Here is an 11,793-nt window from a genome sequence, read left to right as displayed (position 1 = left end):
GATGATTAAAGTGTTGATGTATTCTTGGGAGAATAATAATTGGGTTTGATGAAGGGAATTTTATGAACTATGCTAGAGTTGTTGGATTGTTGACTTGGGATTTGTTGTATTCATATGAGTGATGAAGAATGATGTTAATTACATCTAATTGAGATTGTAGAATCATCTAAAAGTAATAGAATGGGATTGGGTGAAGAAAACACCATTAATGAAGGTTGTGGAGCTTCATGCCCACCAAGTGTTTGATAAAATGCTTAGATGACCAAAGCATGAATATTATTGCTAATATAGAATCCCTTTGACTTGTATTGATATAGATCAAAGTTGAGAGGGTTGACGAACATTGTATTACGCTCAAAGGCTGGAATTGAGGTATGTGAGGCTAACTATCTACGTTAGGGAATGTTCATGATTCTCCCTACGCCTCATTCTTCATACTTGTTAGAAATTTGACTCAGAATATAGTTAGCTCTAGTTTCATGAAATGATATAGAACTGTTATCTTCTAGGGTTGCAGTTACAGAATTCGTTCATGGTTGTCACTTTGAACATCATGAACCCAGCACGTAATCCTTATAGACTTATGCATTATTATCACATGAGTCTCAGTCAGTGTATAACCAGTTAACTGCAAGAGTCCCAGAATCAGAAACAGTTATCATGCTATCAGCTATAGCCAGTCTCAGTTTTGTACATTGTTAATGTTGAACACCTGTATCTGTATTTTTGGGCCCTAGGCCACAGTTTATGCATACGTATTACTTGGGCCAGAGGCCACAGTTTTTGTGCACATTATTTGGACCCCAGGCCACAGTTATATTTACAGTTTTACAGGTGATTCTTCATCCACAACAGGGAGTACTTCAGCTTCTTGCTTTCCTGTTTAGTTCAGTTTCAGTTTCTGTTTCAGTCCCAGTATTTTATTGCTTCAGTTGCTTTACATACCAGTACAATTCAAATGTACTGATGTCCCTTTTTATTGCTTGGGGGCCTGCATCTCGCGATGCAGGTAACGATATACAGGTTGATGACTCAACTATTTAGGAGTGCACGTATCAGCTACTGGTGAGCCCCAAATTCCTTCGGGGCATTGTCAGCTATCTAGTTATTTCAGTTTATAGACAGCTCTATTATTTAGTACTCTTATAGGCTTCATAGACACAGTTCAGACAGTCAGATATTTATTATGTTAGCCTTGTTGGCAGTTGTTCAGTTGTTTTGGTTTAAGCCATGTTGGCTACGTTCAGATATTTCAGATTTGTCTAAGTATTTCCGCATTATGATTTCAGTCAGACCTTTAGTATATCAGCATGTGTTTAGTTGTTTCCATATTCAGTTATGTTTTTGATATCACATGTTGATTCAGCCAGCTAGTTGGTTCGCTCGGTCACATGCAGTCAGGCACCGGGTGCCGTGTTACGTCCAGGCCCAGGTTCGGGGCGTGACATCATGTCTTCCTATCCTTACTTGTACATAGAACCTTTATCGAAGCCACATCTTTGGTCCTAAGTCTGCGGACCTGTCTGTCGAGAATGGCAATTGGTTCTTCTTCGTAGGTCAGGTTCTCTGTGACTTGTATATCATTAATAGGTACAATTCTGGAGGGGTCTCCGATACATTTCCTCAACATGGATACATGGAAGATTGGATGGACTATTTGTAGTTCTGATGGCAGTTCCAATTCATAAGCTACCAGGACTACTCGTCGGACGATCTTATAAGGTCCGATGTATCGGGGACTGAGTTTCCCTTTCTTACCAAACCTCATTACATCCTTCATAGGTGATATTTTCAAAAACACCCAATCACCTACCTGAAATTCCAAATCTCGCCATCGTACATCTGCATAAGATTTCTGGAGACTCTGAGTTGTACATAACCATTCCCGAATAAGCTTTACCTTTTCAATAGCCTGATGAACTAGATCTAGTCCAAACAAACTTGTTTCCCAACTTCAAACTAGCCGGAAGTAGATTTGCACTTCTTACCATACAGAGCCTCATACGGAGCCATTTTGATGCTGGTATGATAGCTAGTATTACAGGTAAACTCTATAAGAGGCAAATGATCATCCCAGATTCCTTGGAAATCCAGTACACAGGCTTGTAACATATCTTCCAAAGTCTGAATAGTCTACTCAGCTTGTCTGTCTGTCTGCGGATGGAAGGTTGTGGTAAGATTTACTTGAGTACTAAGACTTTCTTGAAAAGATTTCCATAAATTTGTCATAAACTGAGCGCCTCTGTCAGAAATATTAGACACAGGAATACCATGGAGACACACAATTTCCTTAATGTACAGTTTGGCATAATCCTCAGCAGTATAAGTGGTCCTTACTGGTAAGAAATAGGTTGATTTAGTTAGCATGCCGACGATCACCCAAATAGAATCAAACTTACGATGAGAATGGGGTAGTCCTGTAATGAAATCCATATTGATCACTTCCCATTTCACTCAAAAGGAAGAGACCTCATTAAGGTTGCACCTGACGGGGTACTACGATACAAAGATAGATTATGTGTACCTGAGGTTGCAGGGTTACGACAATAGGTGATGGGAGAGGCACACTGTGCCCGTTATTCTATTCATCCAGGGTCAACGAAGATGTATCATGACCTCAGATGCTTGTATTGGTGGGATGGCATAAAGAGGGATATAGCAGAATTTGTTGCTCAGTGTCCGAATTGTCAGCAGGTTAAGGTCGAACACCAGAAGCCCGGAGGACTATTACAAGAGATGGAGATTCCGACCTGGAAGTGGGAGGTGATTAATATGGACTTCGTCACAGGTTTACCTCGCACTCTACGAAAATATGACTCTGTTTGGGTCATCGTTGATAGGTTGACAAACTCAGCTCATTTCCTTCCAGTCAGGACTACATATTCAACTGAGTATTATGCCAGATTGTACCTTAAGGAGATAGTGAGACTTCACGGGGTTCCCACAACTATTATCTCTGATAGAGGAGCTCAGTTCACAGCTAACTTCTGGAGATCCTTCCAGGAGGGATTGGGGACACAAATGAGTCTCAGTACGGCGTTTCACCCTCAGACTGACGGACAGGCCCAGCGTACCATTCAGACACTACAAGATATGTTACGGGCCTGTGTTATGGATTTCCGGGGTAGCTGGGACGATCATTTGCCACTTATTGAGTTCGGCTATAATAACAGCTACCATTCGAATATTCAGATGGCACCGTGAGGCCTTGTATGGGAGGAAGTACAGATCACCTATTGGTTGGTTTGATGTTGGTGAGACCAAGCTAATAGGCCCAGATATGATTCAGCAGGCTGTTGATAAGGTGAAGCTCATTCAGGGGAGATTACTGGCGGCCCAGAGTCTGCAGAAATCATATGCAGATAATCGACGTCGACACTTGAAGTTTCAGGTTGGTGACTGGGTGTTTCTGAAGGTGTCGCCCATGAAAGGTGTCATGAGATTTGGCAGGAAAGGGAAGCTAAGCCCGAGATATATTGGACCTTATCAGATTGTCCGTAGAGTAGGCCAGGTTGCCTACGAGTTAGACCTACCGGCTGATTTGGAAGCAGTGCATCCAGTCTTTCACGTGTCAATGCTTCGCAAATGTATAGGCGATCCTTCCAGGGTATTTCCCGTAGATGAGGTCCAAGTGACAGACGAATTATCCTACGAGGAGCAGCCTATAGCCATACTTGATCGGCAGGTTAGGAGGTTACGAACTAAGGACGTGGCTTCCGTCAAAGTATTATGGCGAAACAACAACAGGGAAGAGATGACTTGGGAAGCCGAGGAGGAGATGAAGGACAAGTATCCTTACTTGTTCTCTACGCCTACAAGTAACTTCAACTCCTCACTTGATTATATTGATTGTCCGATAAGACTATATGTTATGACGATACGGGAAACCTTTCCAAAAATTCTTATAGGACCTTACGGGACCAATTCAACATTCGAGGACGAATGTTCTAAAGGGGGGGGGGGGGGGGGAGAATGTTAGACCCCGTATTATAAACGTCGAGTTATTCGCGAAAGAATCGACGTGAGATAGAAAACTCGAATCTTTAATTTCTAAACTAGAACTAATCGGTTATAAATTTTACTTAGTATAAAAATGTCATTGGATATTAGGAATTACTTAATTGTGGTGTTAAGTAAAAACAATTTGTGATAACAATGAACTAAGAAGGAACACCAACGTGCCAAGGTAAAAGGATGAATCAAAGTCATCTAAAATAAGGCTAATGGAAGACATACAAATGTGCAATTAAATGTTGATTCATCCACTACATTTTGAATATATTGTGGACAACAAAAATACACTTCATAACCAAGTGTGAAATTCGGCCAAGAGCTGAAAATTTGAGGAGAAAAAGTTGAAGCATGCAATTGAATATTTAAGCATCCACTACTTTATGAAAGTATACATTATTTTAGGAAGACATAACATGGTGGAGGGATCATTTCACATTAAATATGAATCATTCATCTTGGAATGATTACAATGGACAAAGGGTGGTGTGTGAATCATTCACCACACATGAGATTGTCTTGTAAACAATTGAAAAGAAAGAAGAAAAAAGGAAACAAAGGGAGACAAATTCGGCCATATAGCCAAAAGTAGAGGGGAAAAGAAAGAAAATTTTAGGTGTAAAGTTAAAGGAGTGACTCATGCCATAAGTGGAGCATGTGCCAACTTGTAGGCATCAAAGTTGAACAAAATAATGACCAAGAAATCAGCCATCACAATTCATTTCAACTACACAACACAAAGAAAGAAAACCTAAGCCTAGAGAGAGAGAGCATTCGGCCAAGCTTGGCTGATTTTTGAGCTCTTTGAGTCTTGATCCAAAAATTATTTTCCAAGGTGTTTCAACCCTTTAGAAGTTCCCTATAATGTGAAGATAGTTTTTGGAGCAACAAGAACCATTTTCATCTCAAGTCACAAACTTTAGCCAAGTAGAGAAGTCAAGTTGTCAAGGTAAGATCTAACTTTCTTTTTGCTTGTATTAAGGGTGATGTAGATGAGTAAATATAAGTTGTATACATGAAATGATGTGTGTTGATGTTGGAACATGATAGTAGTTGTGGGCCTATATGTGTTGAAGTTGAAGTATGGTTGTAACTTGATGAACATGAATCGCATGCATAAAATCATGAAAGTTGGTGTTGGAATGTTAGTTGGCCGTAGGGACTGTTTTGGTGGAATTAATAGACTGATTTTCTTTAATAAAAATGGTTGTTACTATCATAGATCTCATGGTAAAAAAAAAATGAAAAGAATTGGAAGGTTAAAGGTGAAGTTATGTTAGTATGAAAATGATTGAATGTATGATTTTTTGTGAAGTGATGTTGAAGCATGTTGAAACCGTTTGTGGACTGTTTTGTGAGGAAGTTAGTGAACTGTTTTTACATGATATTTTGATTGTTATTATCATGAATTTTATGATGGAATGAAGGTGTTTAATGGTTGGAGTTGAAACTAAAGTCGTTTGTGAGTTGTTGTAAGAATTGTAGAAATCACTACAAGAAATCTGTCTTATTGTGGCGACGGAAGTCGCCACAAAAACCTCAAAAGTCGCCTCTAAAGACTTATAGCAGCGACTTTCCCATCGTTGGTAGTACTTCCATAACTAAAGGTTATTTGTGACGACAACCAGAAGTCGCTACAATAAGTTGGCATTTGTAGCGACATATATCGCCACTAAAAGTAAACAAGTATGCCACAAAAAAATATTTTACAACATAGATATTAGCCTAGTCACTACTGAAATAAGACCTTTAGTGGCGACATTGTTGCCACAAAAGCAAATTAACTATCAGCAGCAATTTTTACCTCGCCACTACAAAAGTGATTAGTAACGACTTTTGTCGCCACAAACCTATTAGACTATTAGTGGCAAGTTTTTTCTCGCTGCTACATGTTTCTATTAGTAGCGACTCTTGTCTTCACAAAACCAATATACTATCTGTCGCAACTTTCATCTTGCTACTAAAACTAAGTTTAGTAGCGACAGAAATCGCCACAAAAACTACTATAACATCTGTGGCAACATTTATCTTGCTACTGAATAACAACTTTTAGCAACAATAAAATTGGCTACAAAAACTATTAAATCATTAGATTTACTATTGAGAATTGAATTCTCTGAAACTAATATATAGCTACTAAAAACATCTAGTAGCATAACAAATTCCAAAAGCACTTCCAAGCCAAATATGATAAATACTTTCATTACTTAAAAGTCAACAACAGATATACTATGGACATAGTACTTCGGTTCATTATATGCATATACATATGACCCAAAAAAGCAAAAACTTCCAACGTATATATATTACATATCATCAAACACTTCCATTGTATGCATATTACATAAAAACTTTCATTTTATGCATATTATATATGACCAAAAACTTCTATTGCACGCCTTCAAACTTTTTTTTGGTTTTCTCCATTGTTTAAGAACCTCGTCCCTGTTATTAAAAAACATATAGGATCAGTTTGAAAATTATCATAATCCAATGCTAATAATAAAAAGGGTCACATAGAGCACATAAGATTTAAAAAGTCAATGACATAATAGTTCCAGGAAGTGTCAAAAGAAAAGAAAAAAAAGAGAACCACCAATCAACCAAAAAATCACAATTTACAAAACCATAGAGAAATCCCAACTGAAATAACCAAACCCCACAAGGATAATTTTTTTTTTCTCTTTCTCTTTTCATTGTTATGAAATATTGAGAAGAAGAAAAAAATGGTGCACTAATGTCAATGGCAACCAAACTTTCAGCGTATTTCAACAACATTAAAGAAAGATATTTCTTGAAAATGTAGAGGCTTTGAACCATACACAGTTTCCATTAATAGAAGTAGAGGAACTTGTAAAAAGAGATTGCAAATTCCACAATGTTGTAGTAATTCTTTTCCAGTTTCATTAATAACAAGGGAAGAAGAAGTGGGGTTCATTAGGCAGTTTCATTAATTACTAGTCAAAATTGTGCTTAACTGTTTTCTTGTTTTTGGGTCATGAACATCTGATGGCTCTGATTTACAATGCAAATATCTCTTCAAAGAAAACCAAACTGCTGGCATATTCTTCTTCTCCCCCATTCACAAGAATATACTCAAAAATACAACTTCCTCTACTTATAGTCAGATAACTTTCTAAAAGAACTGAACTTTTCACAAAGCCATTACTTTTTTCTCTCCCATTGACAAGAATTTCAAGCTTCAAAGCTTCAATATACTAAAGACTTTACTTTTCCTGTATTTATAGTCAAATAACTTTTTAAAAGAACTGAACTTTTCACAAGAACATTACCTTTTTCTACCTCCATAAACCCAAAAAGGTATTAAAGAAGATTTTCCATTCTTGGCTGACATTAACCTTAGGAATATGCCTTTTTAGCAATCAGAAAACAAAAGTGAATACCCAATATCCTCAAGAAGACAAACCACAAAAGAATCCTTCAAAGTACCAAGAAAAATCAAAACTTTTTCAAAAACTAAAGTCACCCCAGAAAATCAAACTAGAAACCCAAAAAAGGTAGTCAAGAAGATTTTCTATTCGTGGCTAACACTATCCCTTATAAAAATGCCTCTTTTTAGCTATCAGAAAACAAAAGTTAATACCCAATACCCTTACAATAAGACAACCCACAAAGGATTCTTCAAAATCTCAGTAAAAATTAGAACTTTTCAAAAATTAAAGACACTCAAGAAAAGAAGTTAGTGAAGAGAGATTTTCTATTCTTGGCTGACATTATCCCTTAAAAATGCCTCTTTTTGGCTATCAGAAAACAAAAATGAATACCCAATACCATCAAAGGATTCTTCAAAATGACAAGAAAGATTATAAATTTTCAAGAATTAAAGTCACCCTAGAAAGAAAATGAGTGAGAACCAAAAAAGCTTAGAGGCAAAAGAGAAGGAAAAGGATATTGTCAATTGAATGAAAAACAAGAATCTATTGGGTTATTATTAAAGGAACAAGACAAGAACCTTAAAAAGCTTTAAAATTTTGGTTTTGGTGTATTAATGAGTGACAGTATTTGGCCTGAAGAGGTCCAGTCTAATAGAAAACATCCTTTGTTAAGCTGCCTAAATGGAAAATCATGTCAAGTTTAGGGGGCTATATAGGTATTTGTCCTATTTTTTACTATTTCATTGTGTTATGAATTTCAAAGCAGTAAAGAAAAAAGAAGAGTTCCAAACATCAATGAAAGACAGATGCTATCTCCAACAACAACATAGACGTAAAAAAACTGCATATTTGAATCAATACTGCTCAGCAAATCACACTAAAATACCATAGCTGAGCAAATCAAAGTTGGTTATTAATAAAAATACTCCTCAATAGCAAGAGCAAGAACAAGAAAAAGTACCTGTTGCATTCTAGTCATGAAAGCAGCTATTTGTTCTTGGAACATCTTGTCAAATTCTCCTTTCATGTGTGCACGCTCCTCTTTCAATTTGTTTTGCAAATCTTGTTCCATATCCCTTTTTAAGTCAATATCCATTTGTTCATGTTCTTCTTGCAACTTCCGGTTAAGTTCTTCTTGCAACTTTCTTTTTATTGATGCGATAAACTGCAAAGCAAAAAATAAATCATCACCGCTGATTGTAACAAAAATCGAACTGAGAGGAAAGTATTAGTAAAGAAATGTAAAATCTTAAATCAAGGAAATAAACTGAAAACTATAATAGAAGAGAATAATTTTTTTTCGCAACTGCTTGGTGAGTTCTAGAGTCTTAACTACACAGCTACACTATGACCATACCAGCTCTAAAATCCTAATTAGATAAGGGTATTTGCAGCTGCTTGGTGACTATCCTAGAATGGAGTGGAAAGGGATAATGTTCAAGAATGATGCAAGGCCTAAAGCTAAATTCGTGATGTGGTTGCATCTGCATGGTGGTATGAGGACAAATGACAGGTTGATTCGGTGGGGAATGGAAGTTAATCCTGAATGTACACTCTGCTAACTACAAAATGAAACTAGGGAGAACCTATTTGTGTTGTGCCACTATACCAGGGCACTATGGAATAGAGTTATACAATGGTTGGCTAGGACTTACACAGCTACTTATAACTATACCAGGGCACTATGGAATATAATGCTATATGGCTTGAAAGAAATGCAAGAGTATTCGAGAAGAGAAGGAGGTATTGGGAGGCCTTAGCAAGAGAAGTTGCCTTTGTTTCATGTGTCAGAGCCTCAGCTGGGATCAGAACCAAAATGCAGCATCTACAATTCTAAAATAGGCTAGGAGTTCATTTACCTTGTTTCTGGTGTTTGTGGCTTTAGATAACCAACTGTGGTAGTGTGGTTACGGATATGAAATGCTTCACTTTGGTGATTAATATAATGAAATTAGTTATTAAAAAAATAGAATTTTTTTTTTTAAAACTAACCTACACCATTTGAAGCCTATGGAGAGGGAAGTACACTTTCTTCTAGATTCCTTGATGATTGTGTCTCTAGAGATGTTCTTTGGAGAGGGCTACTTGATGTTTGTTCGGTCTGTATAGGTCCTTGAGTTAGGTTACTTGATTGTCCTATCTCCAAAGATGCCTTGTTAATCTCTGTTGGTTGTATTTGTGGTTGAGACATCGTTCCTGAACTTCCACGTCCTCGAAAATTGTCATGTCCACGGCTCGTCCCGCCTCTCACACTTTTACCTCGTCCAATTCCTTTCATTTCCTGCAACATCAAATAAAAAAGGATAAGTATCAGAATAAGAATTAAAGATGATAAAATATATAGCTATCTGTCCAAGAAAAATATCAATACATAAAGCAAAGTATTAAATCAAGCAATAACAAAAATGGGGGACACTTTGCTAACAACTATTGCTTCATTGATGGAAATGTTAGAGTGAGCCCCTGATTCGACTTAACTACTGATTCTATTTATAAAAATAAAGCTACAAGAATCTTGAATTAATTTCATGTCAGCCTAATAAGTACAAAAATATAGAGAGCTTCTATAGTGATAAACTAAAAATGCACCAGAATATTATACTCTTCACACTGCAATTTATAAATTCTCATAAGATCACTAATGAGATGTCATGTCTTTTCCCATCTCAACAAAATGAAATAGTTGAGACTGAGAGAAAGAATATGCATCTCATTGCCTTGGATTAAAATTTCACTTTGTGCTTGAAGGTTGTACGGACCTTGTTAAAAATAAAATAGTAGTAACTAACAATTAAAACACTTCTCAAGCCTAGCATCCTAAAGAAAGCTACTGAACAAGATTAAGGATTTTGGAGGAGCTTTTTAGTTGAATTTGTCTACATACTTTACCTATCCATAGGCCAACTCTCTGGTCTCTACCAATAAGCCAAACTGATGCCACAAAGTTGAATACACTAAGTTGTTGTAATTAAAAATCACTATCTTTTTAAATTCTATAACTTTAGAGGTGAAGGGTCACTCTCATATTTCCAACACCAGAAAACTTTACGCTCTTTGACTTGTCTTTCCATGAAAACTCTCATTCTAGGCAAAAAGGTATATGTTGGATGCAAGAAGCTCTCACACAAGGAAGAATTTAACCTCACAGCATTCCTATCATTGTTACGGATGACAAGATTGCCATCGTCAAGGATACAAGTTGTAGATTTTCTGGTATCGACGGAAACATTAGATGACCAGAGTAAATATCCATGTACATTTTTAACTACCAAATTCCCAATTTTGTCAATGGAAAAATGTACTTTTTTATGATGGACAGGCTTGTTCCTATTGGCAACCCAAATAAATGTCTATACTTTAATACACCATAACCACATAAGAACAAAAAATAAAAATAATGGAATATCGACATGCAATCACAATAACACCAGAAAGGTCTTCAAGAAGAAACTTTAACTTACCCAAAAAAAGAAATAACTGAGAGTTCTGTCAAGATCGAATCCACAATAACAATACCAAATACGCTCTGGATGACTCTTTTATGCGAAACTCTTTATAGTCCTGTAGATTTTCAAATGGGTGAGGGAAATTGGAGATGAAATATCAGAATATATCAGAATACAACTGTGAAAAATCTCTGAAAATTAATTATGGCTCATTGCATGTTGAAAAAAATTCTTTATGAATCATTACAAACAATACCCAAATTAATTTTTTACCATAATACTTGCTGTGCTTGGAAGATCACAAGAAATCCCAAACTTTCTTTCATATAACCCATGAGAAAAAGGAAAGGATTGGGGATTTGAAGATATACCTGACTTGAGATTTTGGGTCACTAACTGGAAGCAAAGAAACGGAGCAGCAAAGTTGTTCCTTCAATTAAGAATTGAGAAACTAAGATTTAAATCTTGTGATTTGGGGGATTTTGAGAAAAAATAGATCTAGCTGAGAAAGGGAGCAACATAAATAGAGAGATAGAGTTTTGATTCTTAGATTTGGGACTTTCAGGACCTTTTGAATCTTTTTCACCAATATGGGTAGCTTGTATAAGGATGAAAAATGACAATGGAGATCGAAGAGGAAATTTTCTGTGGAGAAGAAAACCCATATGTTTTATGGCTGCTGATGTTCTAATTCAAAGGGATGTTTTATTGTTTTAAATAAAATAATAAGGGTTAGCAGCGACCCAAGTTGCTGCAATACGCCTATAGTGGCGACTATTTAAAAGTCGCCACGGAATCTATGGAGCCAAAATTTTATCTTAGAGGGAATGAATTTTTCACCTTTTAGCTGCACGAATCAGCGGCGACCAAATAAAAGTCGCTGCTAATAAATTACTTTCTGTAGGGACCTGTATAGTCGCCGCTAAATGTATATCATTTGT

At 36.5% G+C, this 11,793-nt stretch overlaps 1 long non-coding RNA gene across 1 annotated transcript; it reads right to left on the bottom strand.

Annotated features, from left to right (window-relative positions):
* Positions 1 to 6,185: 6,185 nt before the first annotated feature.
* Positions 6,186 to 11,536, bottom strand: LOC132630881 (uncharacterized). The gene is made up of 5 exons (XR_009578723.1): positions 11,224 to 11,536; positions 10,868 to 10,967; positions 9,399 to 9,687; positions 8,368 to 8,571; positions 6,186 to 6,456 (listed from the first exon to the last, which is right to left on the bottom strand). It is a non-coding gene; the product is annotated as an uncharacterized LOC132630881 (long non-coding RNA).
* Between the last annotated feature and the right edge of the window lie 257 nt (positions 11,537 to 11,793).

Source organism: Lycium barbarum, chromosome 3 (assembly GCF_019175385.1).
Source record: "Lycium barbarum isolate Lr01 chromosome 3, ASM1917538v2, whole genome shotgun sequence".
NCBI lineage: Eukaryota > Viridiplantae > Streptophyta > Magnoliopsida > Solanales > Solanaceae > Lycium > Lycium barbarum.
The sequence above is the reverse complement of the archived record's forward strand: the minus strand, read 5'-3'. Positions and strand labels throughout refer to the sequence as shown.